Here is a 22,583-nt window from a genome sequence, read left to right on the forward strand (position 1 = left end):
CAGAAATGTTCTCAGTTTAGAGTTTGATGCAAATCTAATCTGACTGATTCATTCGTTTCATTTTCAGTTGGTGTTCATGGTTTATATTTAATCTGCAATGGTTTTGAACTCTGATTCCAGTATTCTTCAGGTCGGGATAAATATAGAAAAACAACTAAGTGTTGCAAACGTATTGCTAAAATTGATTCTACATGATGAATAACTAAATATTTAAAATGCAGTTTCCTCAACCAGTTTGGATTTTCTAGTGGTTTTTGTTTGCTATTCTTTCATCCTTATTTCTTTGTCTGTTAAATCAGGCGACATTCAATCCCACCATTGAATCAGGCTTTTATCATCTTGTCCTTGTAGCCAGTCATGACTGTTCTTCAGTCCAACTAACCTTTTGTTCATTGGTCCTCTCAACCACCTTTTCATCTATCAGTCTGTCCAACCAACTAAGGCCTCAATCAACTAATCAACCCCTTTATACACTCTGATGTCTAACCAGTCCAGCTTTTATCAGTCTTTCTGTGTATTCATACATCCTATTTAAACTTTATGGTGGGGAAAATGATCTTCTCCTTATTCATCCTATTCCTGCATCAGACTATAGTCTCGGTTATCTCCAAAACTGGATGTCATTAGCAAGATTTCATCCTGTAGTGGTGATGTAACCGATGAACTAATGTATCGGGTAGAAGCTAATACCCTATAAACTGATGTAAGAGTTTATCGGGTGTGGGGAGATAAAAGTATTTGTAGGTTATTAGTATCAGAACGGCAGGAAATCATAATATCTTGTAACCTGCTTCTTTTTGGACAAATGTACAACTGCATGTCAATGGGCATGATGATTTGTTTTATTTTTGCTTTTTGTCTGTTCGAAATAACTAATTAAAAAAAGTATATATATATATATATATATATATATAAATGTATATATTCTCTCAGGTATGGTACAGATGTGGGTCCATATGGCAGGTCTACTTGCTCTGCTCATTTTCTCTGATCTGACAGGAAAATGAGCAGGAAGGACTACATTGTCCTTGAGATTAAATTGTGTCCTCTTTACTTCGGTAGTTATTAGTCTGTGGGCTATAAATACGTTTTTATCACTGTAGACAAACATTGGGTATAACTGTAAGCCAAAAATGTTAATTTATAATCATGTCCAATTATTATTTTAAAGTTGCATCACCTTCATATGACCGTTGCTTAAATCACTCTGACTGTGTTCCAATGTGGTGGAGCTGAAAAACTGAATCAAAATGAACTGAACCATCAAAAACCCAGTGGAAAAAAAATAATAAGATTTACAGCAACGCATCATCATCATTGGCCTGATATGGTTTTTATATTTTATTGCTCTCAGTTTCTGCTTATGGAAGAGCAATAAAGCATGTGCTGCTTTATGGTTCCACTTTCATGGCAGAAGTCCAACTATTTTTCAGCTTCTTCAACAAGGATAAACTGCGGATGCTCACCAGTGAAATACAAATATGTAAGAATAGTGGATATTTTTAAACAGATAATTAGCATATTGAAATGTTAACAGGATAAATGTGATAAATCTAATTTATTATCGTCCTGTAAGAATTTAAAAGGCCAAAAAGCACAAAGTAGGGCATAAGGGACTATATATCTGTTGCTGGTTGGATTTACAGGTGGTATCTGACAATAGTCACGTTACTTTCAGATTGCACAAATTAGAAAGAGCAGCTATTTCAAGTTATTGATCAGCCACAGCAAGCGTGACTTTAGTTAGTTATTTGCCAGGATTTATAGAGATGGATTCCACAGAGAATATAATCTTCCTTTTGACCTTGGAGGGAGCTAAATATCTACTCTGATCATACATGGGAATAGATGGTCTTATTCACCATGTTCTGAGATCCAATAAAAACAAATCGTTACAGGTGTTTGGAGGAGGGGAAACGAACCAAACGATTAAAAAAAAATAAAAATGTAATAAGAAATCAAGTTTGAATAATGAGCTAAAACAGCGAATTTGTTTGAGAAAATTCAAAACCTTTTGCAACAGCTTGTTGGACAATTGTGATTATATAAGTAATTGACTATCAATTATTCTGATGATTAATTTGTTAAAGAATGGCCCATCCAGAAGAGGTTGCATTTAACCACTTAGGCCTTTTTTATATACAATAATATTTGAAATGCATTAAAAGATGCAAACCTCCCAGCCCCCAAAATAATACATTTTTGGAGTTAGAAAATAAATATTGTATTTTATTGTATAATGCTAAAACATAGTCTTCCATTAGTGAATGCTTGATAATTTGTAGCAAAAGATTCGTCTCCAGCTAAAAAAATACTTCTAACATCGACATGTGAAAAGCTCAGTTCTTTCTGCTTAAATGTGTATATTTTGTACAGTTCATACTCTGAATAAGTTGTTAATTTAGCAAATGGCCTTTGAGTGTGTACTAATGTCAATGATTGATTTGACTAAATTAGTTGACAATAATTTTAATCAATTCATGAAGATGAATTGTTTCCCTGGTTTGCAGACCTAATGTAAGTTTGATAAAGTAACACTTATAAACAACAGATAAGAAACCTTTCCTTATCAGGCTACATGTGGGTACACGGCTAAAGCTGTGTGGATAATGTGGATGCAGGATCTTGCTGGGTTCAGGAGTTGATTACTGATTAAATGTGTTCTGCATTGAACTGAAATCAGGTTGCTCCTTTGCTGCTCTGTCATTTAAATGCTCTGTGTTATGTATGTGATAAAATAATATCACATCAGTGACGTGCGGTCAGGGGAGGCAGGTGAGGCAGTGCCTCACCAGCCATCATGGAAAGAAAGAAAATATATAATCATAAAGTAATTTAAATTGTTATATTCATCCGGTGGTTTGTACTAAAAAATATTTATTTTTCATGTAGCTTCACCAATTTCGATTTTTATTTGTTCAAAATCGCTGAATTTTCTTATTTTCCCATTCCAATGCTTGGAAGCGGTGAGGCAGCAGCGAGCTCTGCCTCACCTTGGATTGCGCAACCCCTGGCTCTGCGCTGGCTGCTAAGCGGAGAGAGCATGTTGCTGTACGGCGTCAATAAAATGGTTTAAACTAATTTAATATGTGAACTTATTTCCAATAATTTAGCTTATGTATATAATGTACAGTGCTTTTTGTCACCAACTGTGTAATGAGTTTGCAGCAGAGAACAGGTTCGAGGTGAGGCAGGGTCAAGATCCCAGACGTTCGTCTTGTTCACTCCTCAACTGCCGAGTAAGTGACAGCGAGCTAGGCTAAACGATTCGGGAAGCAAGTCAAGTGCAGCGATAGATTATAATAGAGATAGTGATTTTTTGTTTTGTTTTTTAAGGAAATGTGTGTTTTGTGAGCTAAAGTTTGTATGTGTAAGGATGCAGAAGTGAAACATAACCTGTAAACTGCTGTCAATCTATGCATCTATTTGCAAATCTGATTCTGATGACGTCAGTGCCTCACCAGCTATGAACCTCACCGCACGTCACTGTATCACATACATAACAATATCGCATATATAACACAGTGGCACTATTTTGTGTCAGCGCATTGATCTCACTGTGTTCTTGGGAAAAACGTCTAATAAACTAAGTCACGTTCCACTGAGGTTCTGTTGAGTTTATATAGTTATGAGAAGAAACATAAACTGGATCCCATCCTTGTCTGCAGTTTGTTATGTTTCCTCTCATAATTTAACTATATAAACTCAACAGAACCTCAGTGGAACGTGACTTAGTTTACTAGACACTCTGGAAACACTTTCAGGAGAAATTTTGTTCTGAAATTATGACCTGCTGGCAGTAAAAGAGAAAATGTGTCTCTTTTTTTGTGTCGTCAATCTTTCCCCACACCGTTTTGAGCAAGCTAGCTTTCAAATCAGAATTTGTCATTTTAAAACACTAAACGTGTCCAAGAGGCTGCCTGGATGATTTGTGTTTTCTTTTTTTAGTTGAATGTTTGGCTGACAAAGAGTCAGGGAATCATTAATCACAAGTAGTTTTTAGATCATCTCCATTCTAGTTACAGTTATGGGATTTTTCTGGTAGATTTGGAGACAGAATTGATCTTCTGACCTTTAAAATGTCAGTGTGGATGGTCCAGTTTAAAGCTCAATCTGCTGGAGCAGAATACTTGTATCTGCTTATGTCTATGACTATGTAAACATGTGCATGCATGTGTGTTTAGGAGCAGTTTTACAATCAAACAGAGGGCTGTTTAGACCCTCACCATCTTGAACTGACCAGCGATGCATGGCTTCTGTTCAGAACTAGTTAGTCTGAGGGGAAAGTAAAACCACAACTTGATCCAATTTGGAGAAGAAGAGAAGGCGTTTTCCTAAAAACATTTTTAGTCCTCAACTTTGCTGATCTGAAAGTTTGTTTTGTTACTTAGCATTGTTTAAAACGACAACAGCGATCACCTCAAAACTGTAAAGAAAATGTTGCTGCCCATCAATCTGGGAAGGGTTAGGACTCCAAATAACGTAGTCGACCCGTTTACTTCTTGAATTATTTTTCAGAAAACACTTAAAACGGCTCTATATCTCACCAGGAGCGGAGGTTACCAGCCATTTCACCCAATGTCAGAAATTGCAAAACCCCCTTCATTTCAGACTGAACCTCAATATGTTAAACGTCGATGACAAGATGATCACAAAAAGTTAAAAAAAAAATCTTATTTGTTTGGATAAGTGGAAGGAGAAAGCATCTTACCTCTAATAGGAGTCCTGTAAAAGTTGAATTTGAAGGAATGGTAATAATTCTCCTTTGAACAAATGAGACAAAAGATATCTGGGTTTAATCTATAGCTCTGCGCACTTTAAAGTCACCAAGTCACTGATCTTTCTTATTTGGCTTCCGTTTTTGTTTAAAGTCAAATGTTTAATCTTGTTTTTGCACTCTTGAGGTTAGATTTAAAACAAAAAGAATCTGTTAAAGACCAACATTTTGCCAATATGCAGGGGCACCTTTGTTTGCTCTTTGCTGCTTTATCTGGAATCAAAGCCGCTCTGCCTACCAACGTCAGAAATGCTCAAACATCTGACTCATTTTCGTTCCATGTGGAAAGCTTGTCACCATTTCTTTCGCACTATCATCGAGTTAAAATGTAAACAAATCTAAGGGTCAAGGGTCACAGTGCAGCCACACGGGTGTGAGCTTGGCAGGATAGTAGGCGCATTGTTGAATCGAACAAATGAATGAAAGCACATATTCCACAATCTGTTCATGCGGAGTAGAAAAGAAGTTGGATAGAGCACTTTGAAGGCTTTCTGAATGCTCAGAGAAACAAACAGTAGGAGTACAGTGAAGCTGAATCGGTGTAGTCCAGGGCCGAGCATGATGCCGGGTCCTAATAAGTGTTTGTGGACGGAATGCTGCGGGGCGAGTGGGTCAGGCTGGTGGAGCGCAGGAATGCAGATTTTTATTGGCATGGATCGCTCTCCTCTCAATGATGGGATTGTCTTCTGTATGAGGGCACGAGGAAGACGGGGAGGAAGGAACAGACACTTTGGTTAAAAAAAAAAAAAAAAAAAAAAAACAATCCCACAAAAAATGGGTCAAAGTTGAACAGATTTAGAATAGTGCTAAATATCACAGCATGGAAACAAAGTAGTAGTCAGGAAGAGGTGGATGTTGTTGTTTTTTAAGAGCATGTGGTTGGGTATATCTGTGTTCTAGATAAAGACCTGGGTGACATAGAAGCTGCTTTACAACTACAGGAGTTAGACCACCATCAGGGAGGTCTTAAAATATTACCATTAAATACATGTGGACAGGTGACAGTCTTTTTAGTCGCTTCATCTGCTGCTGGTACAGAAGTTTTAGCCAGACCACAAACTGCTTTATGTTTTCCTTCCAACCTCATACTAATATTTTAAATGTTTTTCGGTAAGGTCTTTGGACTTTGATGGCTGCTTTTTGTTGTCGTTGTTTTTTTCTGTCCAATTCTTTTTTCTTTCTTTTTTTTTTTTTTTTTAAATGACAAGTGACAAATTAAAAGGCCTAAGAAGTATCAGTTATAATAAAGAGACTTTCAATTAGTAGCTCTATAGGAGTCACCTTGCTGGAGCTAATATCCTTTTTTGTCTGGTTTATGGGTTCAGTTAATAAATGGAAACGATGTGGGTCTTTGTGGGAGGTTGGTGGTAACAAGGTGTCTAAATATAGATTTAAAAATAGGTTTTGCTGTCCATGTGTTACAACAGTTTTTATCTTTCTGATTTTAGTGATTTCAACAAAAAACTATCAGAAAATGATCATGTACCAGCGGGCAAAGACAAAAGAAGAACTTTAAAGACTTTGATAAATCTTCCAAAACTGTAAATCAAAACCACTTAAAATATAAACTGAAGGGTTTAACCTTGGCCAAAAGTGTTTTTGTAAAGCAAACAATTTGAGTTTCTAAGTTTAACAGCTTTAATAAAATTACACCAATATTTTTAAAAACTAGATAATTAACCTCAAGCATAAATTCTGTATTTTTAACTGTTACTTTTGTCAACATAAATATAATTCATGCTGGTAATTAGTCTAACAATGACTATTAATCGAGGCCACAGCGAAGCACAGATTGTCCCAGGTTCTCCGATCCAACTCCTGCGTCATCAGTTTTTCCCAACAAACCATTCGGGCGGACTGCCTCTTTTACAACTCCTGAGAGCTGCTTATCACCGTGGTGATGCATTACTTGGGATATTGTTTACCCTTGCTGCTATAGAGACACTGCAATTAGTGCTCAGGTGGAGGCCTCAAGTGGCTCCGCTCATCGCCACGATTACACCTGAAAAGTAGCGAGAGGGCAAAGGTTCAGCAGGGAGGAGGCCGGGAGGGAATACATGTGGAGGAGTTTAATAAATGGACCAATACTGATGCATTTTTTTACAAGGTATTTGAGCCTTATGATGTGGTGATGTATTGACCTTTTTGAAGCAGACAGAATACAATCAACAAATCATCTCAATCTCAAATGTTTGAGATTTTTATTGAAAAACCTTTTTGATTATTTTTTTTTTTGTTGGTGTTGCACTTAACTGGTCCTATAATTACACTTGTGTAGTGTTTTTTTTTCCCCTTTACCATCAAAATACAAAAACAGCTGTAAGATTTAAAAAATGGACAACAAAAACAAGCTACAAATCTTACTGAAAGGCTAAATAAACAACTTGATTTCTTAATGTAGTTTTTTTTTTTTTACTCTATGGGTTTCTTTGAATATGACAAGAGCTTTATTTATTTTTTTTAACACGGGGCTTTTGTGCATTTTGTTGGACAAACATGAGTCTGTAAACAGTTTGGCACACATGCTAAAGTGAAGCAGGCAGCCACACCCAAACGACGAGATCCCACAAAAGGCAGGAGAAACTATTTAGTTTATACTCGTCTCTGGAAGACGAGGGCATTGTCTTTTATAACACTTGACTGTACTGACCCTGTTGTCATTATCTCTCTGCGTTAGTGATATTCTACTACACACATGTATCAGACTGTATGTGTAGACAGGACGAAGAAAAGGGTGAAGTTTTTACATCCCTAAACTGTCTTCAGATCCACAGGTTTAACAGTTTTGTAGTTGAGATGTGGTGAACTACAACCGCTTTAAAATCATAGTAAACCATAACATTTGTTTATGCTGAGGGCTGCAAATGTACTTTAGCAGTTTAACTAAGGAGGATAAATTATTTTTGCTTCAAATGAATCATTGGCTGATGGATGACTGTGAAGCCGTCCTAAGTGACATTAGCATGAATGCATCAACTTCTAAATTACCAATGTTGCCTAATTACCAATTTAATCAGGTTATTTTGTACTTTATTATAATTTATTGATGCATATTAAAAAGAATTGGTGCAGAAACATGTTAGTAATATTTGCGTTCTGTTTTATTTTCTTTGTTTTGATGCACTGGATAGCTGATCATAAATAATAATGAAAAAAAAAACATTGATCTTATGTTCTCATATCGTCATTTAGTAACATGTTTACAAACTACTACAATTTGAGATTTTATGCATTTTCACTCATTTGCCGTTTTTATTTTAATAAAGATAATTTCCCTGTTGATTGGTGTAGGGTATATTTAAAGTTAAATTGAAACCATTGTAAAACATGTTAAAAATGAGGGAAACCCCCAAAATCAACAAGCCTATACTTTAACAAGAGTTATCTTAAATTACAGGAATAAAGGTTAATTATGCAGCTGAAATTCTGCATATATGGCATGTTGAATTTAAATGAAAGACGTTTTGCACAATCCTTAGTGCTGTAGATCTGCAGCAAGAACGTCTTGGGTTCAAGTCGCAGGGCAGGTTGTGTAAGCATCTTGCTGCCCCTTGACAAAAATAACGCAAGTCATAAGGAATTCTTTGTACGGTACTTTAATTTTGCTGCATCTTATTTATTAAAATTACTTTAAAATGTTAGAAAACTGGGGAAAAGGGTTCAATGTCATTTGTTAAACTTTTCAACGTCATGTGAGAATAATAAGGTCAAAAGTCTAATAATTAAAAGAATATGACCTTATAATGGGATGTTTAGTTGCCCAGAAGGTTACTCATTAACAGAGCCTCTTCCTTAATTTTTATTTACCATGGTAGAAAACCACTTTAACTTTTTCTTTTTACCTTTCTGAAACTCAGACATCTGCTTTTTTTTTCTTTTTTTTTTATTATTGCTAAATATCTATTTCCGCATTGCATACAAACTCATCCGCACTAGTTTGAGATGCAGCTTACAGTTTATTTATCTTAGCCCTCTGCATGCAGCACTAAAACAGGATCCCTCTATAAAGTTCATTAATGATTTATTTTACCTCTACAATGAACCTTGATTTCATCCAGGAGAACAGTAGGTGAATGTCTGGCAGTAATTTCTTCTCTTTAGATGCAACACTCACACACCAAACGCACTAAGTGGATTCGCAGTGTGTTTTTTTTGTCACAATTTGGTTGCGTGTGCTTGTGTGTGGTAACATGACACCTTGGTCGCATGTTCGCTGCTACAGAGCGCCTCTGATTGTTGCACATGCTCAGATCAGGCACACAGAGAGGGGCCACAAAAATATGTGAAATCCTGAGGCCTTGTCACGCAGGTTGGACGGGTTTTTTCAGTCGGGGAGGCCAGTTTCTTATTTGCAAACATTCGCTCATTCTTGTGTCGTCACCCTCACTCTCTTCGCCTTCCATCATTTGTTTTCGGTTGCATCTCGCGTCCCTTGTTAAGCAACTCAGCCATATATATAGTAAACTGAAACCAAACACGCGGGTTTAGTTTTTGAGTCTGGCCTGTTGGCTTTGCACAACTTAAGCCTTGTTTACATTTGTCATTCATACATTATGTGCTGTTGGGGAAGTTGACTCAAGGTTTTGTTTTTGTTTTTAAAGACAAAAACAATGAATGTTTGTCATTATTATTTATAAGATCTCTGCCTTATACAGCTGTAAACCATATCACTGTGTGGATACATATGTTTGTTATACACTATTTCAGTTTAAAGGTATGCTTCAGAAAATATGAATTGGCAGGAAAAGTTTGAAAAGTAAAATGTCAAACGTAAACAAACATGCCACTCAGAATAAAGACAAATACTGTAAAAATAAAGAAGTCTTTATTTGGAGTCTTTAGGGTTCCTTTGCCGTCTTAAAAGTGTGGAATTTTATGTCATTTCAAGTTTGGATAAATATGCAAAAATTATTTATCGAAACCTTGTTTGTTTTCCAGACAATGTCCATTTATTTAATTACCTAAAAGATGCATAGCTGCATAAAATGCAATAGCCTGTCACTGCTGAAGTCACTTAAACCAGTAATTAATGATCACTAATTTGATAATGACTGCATTTTATTAGATTCTGCAGCTCTATCTAGATTATAAACCTTCTATTAATTTAATAATAGCAACCATTTAAGCCATAATTATGAAAAACAGATACAGGATGCATGTCCTCAGACTTGTATAACCTCCATCAGTTAGTTGATCCAGTCAAAACACAAATATGGCAGTCATGCTGGTTTCCCTCAACCAGGAAAGCTGAATTAAAATTATTGGCTAGTTGTTGAAAAGAGACCTCACTAACTACACAACTGAAGGTGATGTGGAGACCAACAAAAGTTTAAACAGGTGAGGTCTCCAGCAACTCTAACTTTAGTTGTTTGACCTGTTCTGGATTCTGGTTTTCAGTAGGGTTTGCTTGGAAATAGTTTTTGGAAACCCTGAACCGGAATGCAAACAGAGCTGTGCAGAACCTGATAAAAAGCTGCTGAGGTAATTCATTCCTTTGAATCAGGTGTGTCTGAGCTGTTAAACATCTAAAGCATACAGAACAGAGTACTCTGGGGATCCAGATTGAGATCTGAGATCAATAGCAGCACCTAAATTTATGGAGTTTAAAGAAAAAAGCGGAAAATCTTTGATTATCAACCTCTAATTCTAAAATGTGTTGACTCCCTTAACGAAACATTGAATAGTTTTCGCCCAACATGTTACTTTGACACGATAAATTATGGTAGAGGAACTATAGTGTTGAGGCGTTTCAGCAATAGAGAGTAAGTGTTGTGGTGCAAAAAGGTCAACATGTGTAGATGTGAGGTGTGCAATATGTGTGACTGAAACCAAACAGTAGAGATGTTAGTCAGTCACCTGCTGTGTGAGCGTGCAACCTCGACATGTGGCCGGATCCTCTGATGCTGATGTCATTGTTGTTAAATTTTATTTGCTGTGGAAGGAAATGACTGAGAACTTAGTGTGTGGCTGTTTTTTTTTTCTTTTCTTAGACATTGAGTATCCTTAATTTGTTCAGTAATATTCTTAGTTCACTCTATAGTTGGTTATGTCATGAAACTCGGCAGGAAGAAGTTCACGATCAAGTCTAAAACTGATTTAAAATGATCTAAGGATAATTTTAAAGTTTAAGCTTCTTAAAGCGTGTTGGTGAAGGTGTTTTTCCTCTTTATTTGTAGTTAAACCAGTTTGGTGACTTGTTCTGTATCGGTGAGAACCAATCATCCAAAATTACGGCTGTTTCATCGTTATAAAACTCGTCAAAAGTGGGAACCTTTGTCCTGTTGTTTCCACAATGATCTCACGTTGGACACATTCTGCTGTCACACCCAAGTACGAAAGTGCAAACATGCTTGTACAGTTGTTGTGATGTTTGTACACACCTATATTACTTTTATCCATGTTCTCTCGTCTGATCCTATCATTCTTCAATTTGACCACAGTCTGGGTTTAGTTATTATGACTAAAAAAAGTTCTAAAAATCCTTCATTTTGCTGCAATTAATAGGAATAAACAAACCCTTTTGGACTCATTTAGTATACAGCTGTCAAGTTTATGAGCTTCTAGGTTAACAAAATGTCATTGTGATCAATGATTAACTTGTTTTCAGTTCATTGTCATGCAAGTCTATATATTTAACTCCAAGAGTGAGTGACTATTTTAAGACAAATGACTCTCGTATTCAGACAGCACATGAATTTGATCATAAATGTAGATATGGGGCCATGGTGGATAAAATATGTTCAACCTGTTGTTCAAGATCTCATGAAACCAATGAATCATACTTTGACATCACGGTTTCTATTTTTCTTTCCAGCATTGATTCAGTTCATCAAGGCTTATTGACATTTGTCTCTGCACACAACAGCATCTCATCAGGCTGTCGTTCTGTTGTAATTTCACCACTGTTTGAGGTGAGCTTGAGCTGCCGGACAAATGACCTCTCCAATATCCGTTGTACTGCAGAGGAGTTCATGGTCGACTCAGTGAGTTTAAGGTTCTATGGTTGCAAAAATAACCCCACATCATCAGCCCTCCAACAGTTATTATGATTTAAGTTTGTGTTATTTTGTTTTTTTTTTTGCTGATTATTCTGTTTGGTTTTCTCTGCTTTGTGTTCTGGCCGAACATCTCCATGTAGGTTTGAAAAGTCTCTAAGTAATACAACCTTCTGTTATCGCAAGTAAAAATCTTTAGTTGCAGAGAATCCATCCATTTACTGAACACCCTTCGTCCCTAATTGGGTCAGGAGGGTTGCTGGTTCCTCTCCAGCTGCGTTCCGGGCGAGAGGCGGGTTCACTCTGGACAGGTTGCCAGTCTGTCGCAGGGCAACACAGAGACACACAAGACAACCATGCACACACACACTCACACTTAGGGAGAATTTAGAGAGACCAATTAACCTGACAGGAGAGAACCCACCATGCAAGGGAGAACATGCAAACTCCATGCAGAAAGACCCCGGGCCGGGAATCGAACCCAGGACCTTCTTGCTGCAAGGCAACAGCTCTACCAACTGCGCCACGCAGAGAAACATTTGATGGTGAAATTGAATATTTTATTACGTGCTAAAGTCTAAATGACTCTGAAATTATGGTTTATGTTGCATCTTTATCTCTAATGCTTATGGACCTTGTGTGGAATAGGTATATCTGAGGTTATTTGCCAGAGATGGTTTTATTCAGCTGCAAGGAGAAGAGATAAATTGGTTTGCATTAAACATTATTGTTGGTTTGCATTAAACATTAAGACATGAGGTTAACATTGTTTTATGACTATAAAAAAATAGGCTATAATAAATATTTTTGATTGAGAGCAGCTTAGCTTTATTTATTCTGTGTGCAATGAGCTTTGAACTAATGTTGCACTGATCAGGCCTTTCCTAGGAAATACCATTTTCTGGTTTTCTTCTCAGGTCTGACCAGCCAAATTCTAATGACATTTTTGCAGCCAAAAACAACAATAAAAAAAAAATAACATTATTGTTCCCCACTCAGAAAGCTGCATCAAAGTACATTCATGAAAAGGAAAATGGTGGAAGTTTTTGGCTTTGACGCATTTAATTAATAGGCGGGTGGGGGGGGAATCTGATTTTTGAAGGATTTGACTTGACAAGAACTGATCAGAGTTCATGCAGGGAAAATTGGTCGATTAGTGCATCCATGCTTTGAACAAGTTCCTCTAAACCAGAGGTGGGCACTCCTGGTCCTGGAGGGCCGGTGTCCTGTCACCTTTAGATGCATCTCTACTTCAACACACCTGAGTCAAATAATGAGGCCATTAGCAGGACTCTGGAGAATTTGACTGCACTTGGGAGGTGATTCAGCTGTTGGATTCAGGTGTGTTGGACCAGGGAGACGTCGAAGAGTTGCAGAACACCGGCCCTTCAGGACCAGGAGTGCCCAGCCCTGCTCTAAAGTGTGAGCTTGCACAACCCTGACTGTGGGAACAAAATGCGTAGTTTCTAAGGTATGACAGTCGCTAATGTCATTCTTACACCATCCTATCTTTATTGAAGTAATAAACTCCCCCAGCCAGACTTGGGTCTATTTGAGCCGCCCTTCCTGCCTGCTTTGTAACCAGAGATGTTATGAAAGCTCATTTTGATTTTCACCTGTCTTGTCTTTTAAAAATGATCATTCATAAACAAGGTGCTTTTTCCTTACATTTATCATCTCAGATGTTTGGAAAGAGTCAAACTACGTGTGTGTATATTAACCTGAAGAGCAATTCTGTCACAAAGTCGGCCATAATATTGGCATGAGAATATTTTTTAAAAAAAGAAATGAATGAATAAATCAGGTTTTACAGTGAGGAAACATTCAGTAGTTTCATAAATGTTATACTATTTGATCAGAATTGGCCTGACAAACCAACCAAAGCCAGATCTGCTTGAATATCCTGTTTCCCAGGAGAAACGACGCTAACCTTCACACGTACAGAGTCCTGTGGTCCAACAGGGTCCCTATCTGTGGCAATAAAAAGCTTAGCAATAAAATGTAATGAGGGAATGAGAAAGAAAACATTTTAAAGTGACAAAATATTCTTGCAATCTGTTTGGTTCCCACACTAAGCCAAAAATCTAAACTCAGAAACTGCAGTAAAACACATCTGTTCCTAACAGAATCCTAGATTTAAGCAAATCCAACTTCAAAAGAGCAATTCATCAATCAGCATAACATTATGACATAGCACTGTTCTGTGTTTAACATTAATCTTACACTACAACAGCTTTGGAAACTGAATGGTTTGTTGTATCATTGGAGAACTGAACCTCCAACCACACAGTGATTAAATAAATATTTCACTTACTAATTTTTTATAGCACCTTTTTTATTTTGGGCTGTATCAAAAACAAATGTTACAGAAGACTTTAAAGCCTCATTAAGGTGAAGTGGATCATTCCAAGAATATTTTTTTCTTCATTTAAAGTTTCTGAACTAGAATTTAAACCCAGTTCAGTAACCTAGTTCATTTGATAAACCCCAGTTAATCAAATGATAAAGCTTTGAGCCAACTCACCACCACACTGTTCAGTTGCTTTATTACCTGCCTAATTTCACTCTTTTGCTTCCTCTGCTTGTAAATTTGGTGTTAAAAAGTATTTGTCAGGTTTCTGCTGGGGGGGAGTTTCTTCTACTTGAATGTTTCAGATAAACCTTTAGAATTTTAGGAACAAATGAGAAACAAAGTCACTTTGTATTGAGACACAATGCTTTGAGGAAACAATGGAAGAGGGGTGTTTGGCCTACAAAAACTCCAAGAGCAGATTGAAGAGTCATCCAGGGTGTAAAAAACCCCCAAAAAAACAACAACAAAGAAAGAAAGAACAACATTTAAAGCATTAAACCCTTTTCATCGTTTTGTTTTTAATTGTTTAATTAAACCGGTGTTCTATCAGGTTGTCGTCACAAACGAAAAACATCCATTCAATCCATCTTCCTCGTCCCTCATCCTCCTCTCCCAGTGGACCGGACTGTCGTTTCTGTGTTGTGATGGTACCAGGTCGCATCGCCGCCCCATTCCTACTGTCCCCTTTGTTTTTCTCATTCTTTCATGCTATTGCCTCCTCTTCCTCCTGGGACAGAGCACGCCTTCTATTTTACTCTTCAAGCTTGCTTTCTCTGTAAATTGAGCTCACTGGTGCTTTTTCTTAAGATTGTTTTTGTTCACTTTGAAAAGGTTCCATTTAACTGTAAATTATTGTCTTGAACAAATGGGGGTGAGAGTCCAAAGAGTTTTGTTGGCGTAACAGGGTTTTAAAAGTCTCAACGTTGTCCCTTTCCATTATGATCCCATTAATAGGTGTATTTCTCAGCCTGACAATAAGTAGACCAGCATAAAGTGAGAGTAATGTCAACATTGTTGCCATAACACTCATTGTCTGGGTCCTTTACTCAGGCACTTCTGGATCCAATACAAACTCCCTCCTGTTTTCTTTATCGCTAACAAATAATACTCTTTTTCAAACAAAAAGTATGTAGACTCAAAATCTTTCTAGCTTCATAGTCCCACAGTAATGAATGTCACGTTAGGTGTCGAATTTAATATAGACTTAAAGAGAAGAGTTGCATCAACTGAAAGAGAGATGAGTAAAAAAATGTGAATTTTTTTTATTCATTTAGTGTAACTAAACATGCTGGATTACATCTTGTAATAAAATATGAGATTCAAGCTCTAAATTTCCAAAGAAAACTTTCATGTTATGACACCAACACTGACTTGCTTTGTTTGCTTGCCTGCTTGTGTCTGAAACCCAAGACTCGGTCCTAGTTTGACCCGTTTTAAGGATTTCTTGAGTTTTAATGGAATGCTGCCACAGTGCTTTTTAGAAAACTAACATGGATTCAAGTGTATTTTATACATAAATTGATCTTGTTTTATTTAATAGTCTGTACTCAGCAACATTTCAGTCTCTATAAAGAGGAAGTCTTAGACATCTTATGACCACTGTTCCTTTTGGGTTATAAATGTTTGTGAGTTTATAATTAAAACTGATTTCTGTCTGATTACTTGCTTTTCTAAAAGATCTCTTAAAAGCAGGGTTTTGAGGATTATGTATGCGCAGGCAGTATTTGCAATAGACAGCAGTAAGATTAATCTCGGATTGAAGACTCCAAAAATTTCCCAAGCCTTTTTATCCCCCCCCATTAGCTGAACAACATTTGTGTTGCACGTTGTCTTTGTGTGGGCTGATCAGTCCTCTGGGGTGCTTCAGTATTTATTGTCAATAGCACCAGCTTTCTCCAGTCCTGCAAAGCTTGTAAAGGGTTCATGTGTTCATATTTTGTAGAAACCTCAGTTTTGTCACAACTTGTTTCATGGATTTGTAAATAAATGGGTTAAGATACTAAATAAAACGATAGGAAATTAAGTTAAATCATTATGAGATGTTACTAAATGCAAAGTAAGCCACTGAAAAACCAAATATGAAGTAAAGCCTGTGTGCCAGTGACTCGATAAAAGTAGCTTGGCTTCCTGAGATCAAACATTTTTACCAATCCATGTTATTTAAAACTAAATTTGATTTTACCGTGTTACAACTAGAAATGGAGTGGAATGTAAATAATTAAATTTCAGTCTGTCTAGCATGATTACAGCTAGACATTCTTTACAACCACAAACTTTATTTAATTTTACTGGAGATCCAAGTTTGTTCTAAGGGTGTCAACCTTGTTACTATGACAACTTCTCTCTCATAATGTGAAAATACTGACCTTATTTTTTGGGGGCACCAATTTGCTCATTGAGTGAAACAGTTCAACATTTGATTCCTCACAAATAGCAGTGCAGAGTGAATAAGTATTTTTAGGCAGATTACCGTTTTTCACCAGATGCTCAGGTCAGACTCAACTAGGAAATTAAACAGTTTTCTCTGATCACACTGAGTACTGCTTAACAGCTAATTACAAATGTCATGCACAAAGTTGAAAATTATTTGTGCTGCCACTAATGTACAGGGCTTGCATCAACAAATAAAATCTTGAAGGCACAAAGCGTTTTCACACCTAATGTATATATTTATTGCATAAAAGTGAAAGAAATTGTATCGTTTATACTTTTTACTCTCCAGTTACTGCAGCCTGACAGCACACTACTTTGTTGTTCAAAAGTGTAGTCATATATAACTAAAAATAAAAAGGCTTGCCGAGACTTTCCTGGATCACAACCTGGTGGCACAGTTTGAAAATTTGCCTAATGAGCAAATATGGATGCATTATCACTTCTAACCCTTTCCCCATTCACTGAAAAAGAAAACCATCTCGTGACATAAAATGCAAAATCAGTTGGACTCTGTTGCAGGTATTGTCTATGCCGGCTGGCATGTGATGCCTGCAAAGATGTGGATGCATTTATGGCTTAACAATTTTGTTTCTCATCATAAAGTGTAAACTTTAAAGGGATTTGAGTTGGGATTAGACCTCTATTATAACTTGCAGAAATGAATTTTATTCTGAAAAATAGCTCAATATGACAGCGTGCATCATTAATATCTGCTAAATTTGATTTTACCGTGTTACAACTAGAAATGGAGGGATCTGTAAATAATTGTGTTCAGTCTGTCTAGTCCCACATCCAGCTCATCCAGAGAAAAGACAGATGCTTGTTCAGATAGCTTCTGACAAAGTCTTTGCTCCCGTTGTTCTGGAACGGGTGACTCTCCAAAATTTACTAAATTTTCGAATCCTGAATTTACAGTGTTTTGTTTGGAAACTGTTGTGACAACATCAGTGACGCACAGATATCCTACAACAGTGCCAGCTGGAACTGTTATGTCTCTCAGGGATTCATTCTGGAACAATAAGGTCATCTGGTTCACTTCCACAGCCTTACTTGGAATAACCATGGCTTGTAGCAACACACCAGCAGGAAGGGGATTTATGGTTGAAGACTCCACTACCAAGATGTCATCAGGGAGATGCTTCTCCACATCCACTCTGCAAGATGCTTTACATTTACTCCCAGCAGGAAATGTCACGTCTCCAGGACCCTCCCATTTTATACATCTGATCTCTTCATTCTCTTCCTTTAAATCCAAATTTCTTTCTGCATCTCTAGGCAGAAGACCGTGTGTTCCTAATGTCTGAACATGAACCTCAGATGTTTCCTCACACAGCTGAGCCAAGCGTTTTGGAAGACTGGCTTTTGCATTGGTGCCAGTGATGACAGGGGTTTGGTTTGGACCAGGTGGATCCAGACAAATCAGAGCTAGGACTGACAAAGTAGCTGGAGCTCCAGCCACTTTCTTATCTACTATCACTTAGCTGAGATATGGGTAGCTTGAATCCCTCAAACCCCATATGTCTAGTTTACTGACGGGATGAATGGGTCTGTCAGACAGGTACTTCAAAGATGATGGTAACCCGGGAACCGCTGTCTAATAGGGCATCACATAACTGTCCATTAATTTTTAAAGGTTCCAAGGACGGTGGCCCTAATAGCCCTTCTAGCAGCCCAACAGGTTGTACACTTTTCTCACCGTAGCACACTGCTCAACGCTTTCATCGGTAGGAGACTGTGCTCTTGGGGTTTTAGGTTTTTTGAGTCCTTGAATAAACTTCTGAATGGCTTTATTTTGATTTTCAGGACTTCCGCATTTACTTGCCATGTGTCCGCTTTCTCCACAGCTGTAGCAAAAACATTAATACGCGTCTATTTGGAGTGTGCATTGCCATGACAGCTGCTGGTGATTCAGCCCGACGTGACACTCTGGACTTGACTTTTTATGACTTGAACCTTCTTGGAATTTCACCTGTCCTTACTCCCAGTTGGCAAGAAGTCTTCAGCTCCTTCGCCAGTCCCTCAGTCCACAGGATTCAGGAAACACAGACACAGTCCTCCAGCACAGTCACAAAACTCTGTGTAAACTCATCTCTCTGCACTAGGCTCAACTCTGGAACGCTCCCACCACAGAAACCTTAGTTAAGTCTTAGTTAAGTCCGAGTTAGCTCACAGTACTTGATGTCCATTCACTGTGCTAATGAATGCTAATACGTTAGCGAGCATTACCTGACATTCCACCTATTGTACAGTGAATTCTGGTCTGAAATTATCACAGTAGCTGCAAACAAGAGTGTAAAGTCTATTAACAGACTGTCGAGTTGAAAGCCTAAATATCTGCAAAAACACTCGTTTCTTAACTCCACCACGTTTTATCAGCATGGTTCATTTCTTTCCTTTCTCATTTCTATATACCGGTACTGCACATTACTTCCTGTCTCTCCACTCTACCCTCCTATCACTTCCTGACCCTCAGCCAACCACGGACCAGTAAAGTTGCTTTGCTCTACCCCACTTCCTCTTACAAACATCAGCCCTTCAAAATAAAATATGGTGAAGATTACTTTTCTATAAAATGGTTTTAAGTACATTTTTCCAAATTCTTTTAACTTATTATACCAGGGTGCCCAAAGTGGGTCCTCGAGGGCCGGCATCCTGCATGTTTCAGTTCTCTCCCCCAATTTTAACATATTTAAGCAAGCATGTTTAACACATTCTAAATGATTCCTTCCATGAACTTAACTCAATACAAAGTACCTTTATTTTGGACTGGGTTACATTTGTAAATCTCTGATCTTAAACCCTATTGGCAAAAAGTGATAATCAAATAGAAAGGACTCAATGGACTCTTTAATGCCTGTATCGTTTGAGTGATTTTTAATTTTTTTAAAGTTGTAATTTCTTCCTTGGGATATCTCTCTTGTCTACGTGAAGTTTTCCCCCTGATTTTATTTGCATCACAGTTGGTGTAATTCCAGTAAAATGTTGCCTCAAGTGTAATTCTTTTCTTTGTTAATGTTTTCAGTCTCTGATTCAGCTGCACATGACTCTGTTCTCATCATAGTTTTGCTGTCTTGCTTTGTTCCTTTGCTGAAAACCCTCAAAAACATCCTTTCTTCTTTAGTCACATCATGCTGACTCATTCTGCACAATCAAATGTTGGGACTTTTTACTTGCTAATTCATCGAAATGATCATTTATTGAGAAACAAAATGACAACTAAAACAAAGTGTTTCACAGGCAACTTTGATGTTTTCTATTTTCTTTGTTTTCTTATTAACTTTTGGCAAATCATGATCGATTATGCTTCAACTATTTATTTTTCATTATTAATTGAAGTTACAATCCAACACCTGACTACAATTAATTTCTGTTCCCGAAAATTCATTTGAAGAGCTAAAACTGTCCCTGCAGTTCCAGATTATCCACGAAGCACCAATAGGTAAACATAAACTAAAACCAATCGGTGTGTGTGACTCATTTTACACCCACATGATGGTACATGTATGTACTGCATGTTCTGTGTACATTTACATAGCAAAAATACTTAAAAATCTTACATTTGTTGGCATTTCTCGTAGCATTGTCTGGTATTTTGTGTAACCTGCTCAAAAGGATCAGTGACACGAGGCGAATGTTCGGTTTATTCACAGTGGACATGATGATGTAGCACAAACTACAAGTTCAACATGGTTATAAGACTTAAGAGTAATGAAATATTACTGGTCTGTTGAAGTCGGAGGAGAACGATCACTTTTTGAATTTTGGATTAAAGACTCGTTGCTTTATTTCCTGATTCACTGATATTATCATTGGTTCCTGTAGCAGAAGTTGTGTTCAAGTTATGACTGCAGTTCTAAGAAGTGACAAATGCTTCGAGACATGAGTAGTTTATACAGTTAAAATAAGTACTAATTGAATTTATCTCTAAATCATCAACCCTCCACCACTGTGCAGCATAACAGGAGTGAGGGGGCTGCTGGTGATTTTCTCCCAACTTGTTCTTATAAAACGAGCCCAGAGCATCTCTCCTGTATTTCTTTTGTAACAAAAAAAACAATTGTGCGTCATTTGGTATGAGCTGTTGAACTGTGCTTTAAGCCTAGGATTTCTACTCTGATCTCATCTGCCCATTGTTCCACAAGTTTTTATTCCCTCAGAGGCAACTATGCAAGCACGAGGCATCCTGCTATATTCTTTTTGGAGCAAAGATTTCCTCCTGGAGATGCTACCGAAAAAGGCATATTTGAGTGCGTTTTAATTATGGGACACCAAGAAACCTTTGTGTTTAATCGAATAGGCTATTGTCTCGTCATAAATGTCAACATTTATGTTGGCTAACTGAGAACTTGAGGTCTTGAGTTTCTCTCATCATTCTGCTCAGTCTGACCTCGGGGTAAATTTGCAGAAACGGTCCAAGTCCTGCCTCAAGAGTTTTGCACTTGTAAAAAGTATTTATTTTGTAAAATGAGCCGCAACAGCAGCGTCTCTAAGTACATTGCTATTGACTTTTCCTCTTGGCATTGCGGAAACACATCTGTATGTTCCACAGCAGCAAACTGAAAGAATATCTGGTGTCATCGAGCTGGTTCCTGATGATGATGATGATGATGATGATCAGTGTGTGAGATAAGTAGCACCTGATGGTCATTTTCCACATTGGATGGAGCAGCCCGTGTCTTTCCATTTTGACTTTATGTTTGCTTAATAAATAACGATATCAAAATCTCTGATATTTTGTAACAACAAAACGTCATGGATCAGCTTTATCACTGAAGCAGAACCACCCAGCAATAAATCCTTCTGTTTTAGTGTAATAGTGCCGATTTTCTTCTACAACAAGAATCTCATATCGACTGAACTCTGGACTCATATATTTTTTCCCCAAACTAGTTTATGAACTTTGCCCTTCGTTTAAGTTCATAAAGATGTATGATAAAACACAACAGGAACTTAACTATTTCATAACCAGAAAGTTTTTTTTTTGCACCAGAAATGTCATCCTATTAATGTTTTAGGTTGAGGCGAATGTGACATGGAAGTTATTGCATATCAGAGATGCTCTATATTCAGTGTTAATGTTTTTGTCTAATCTTTGTGATGTTTGGGTTTCCATAAGGTCAGGATGAATCAGGAGAAAATGTAACCCGGCTGCTTTGATTTGTTTTGCATAAATTTGTCATATTCTTGATGAATTTGAACTATTTCAAGCAGGAACTGTTGCAGAAAACAACCAATTCAAATTCACCGAAGACTTTAGTAAACAAATGCGTGCCTTTTATTTGTTTCTGCCACAACAAGCTGATGAGGTATAAAGTTGCAACAGTGGGTGTTAAATTGCAGAAGCAAAGTCTGTAATAAACTACAGCCAACTCTGAGCATGTGTCTCTGAGGAGCCTGGTGATGAATATTTAACCAGACTAGACCTGAAGAATGTGCAGCAGCATCTCATAAAGCTCATTAGATGTTCCAGTGAGTTTGTCTTGTAGTACTTCTAGTAGTAGTAGGGTTCCAACACAGTCTCATCTTTGAACATGGTCTGGTTAAAGAAAATGGAGAATATTGAAGGTATTTATATTCCCAGACTTTCTTCACTCACCCGAGTTGCATCCATCCATTCAGATTGTTTTATTTATTTTAAGGTTACTTCTTAACCACCATCCATTTGCTGCACCCCATTAATTCACACAGGGTTGCACACCCACTCATTCCTGTTTAGAGTGAGTGATAAACCACTCATCTGGGAGAGATGTGTGTATTTGGGGAGAACCCCCACAAACCATGATGATCTCGCTGCATGGCAGCAATGCTGCTACCAGTGGTGGAACTGAATGTTGTATAAATGTCTATTAGACATCCAAAGTGAAGTTTGGATGGAAAAACAACAGATCTAAAGCTTGGAAAAGTACAGAATGTTTGACTCAAACTGTGGAGAAACTCTAGTATTCACTGCACCTGTAATCTGGTATTTAAAGTTGTTTACATCTGTTTTTTTTTCCTAATCATTTCAGCATTAATTCATATATAT

General features: G+C 37.4%; 1 protein-coding gene across 2 annotated transcripts in view; it reads left to right on the plus strand.

The window, feature by feature from the left end:
• fa2h (fatty acid 2-hydroxylase) overlaps positions 1–22,583 on the plus strand; it is a 35,271-nt gene that overhangs the window by 3,022 nt on the left and 9,666 nt on the right. The gene's annotated exons all lie outside the window — the stretch shown is intronic.

The sequence above is a fragment of the Gambusia affinis genome, linkage group LG08 (genome assembly GCF_019740435.1).
Source record: "Gambusia affinis linkage group LG08, SWU_Gaff_1.0, whole genome shotgun sequence".
NCBI lineage: Eukaryota > Metazoa > Chordata > Actinopteri > Cyprinodontiformes > Poeciliidae > Gambusia > Gambusia affinis.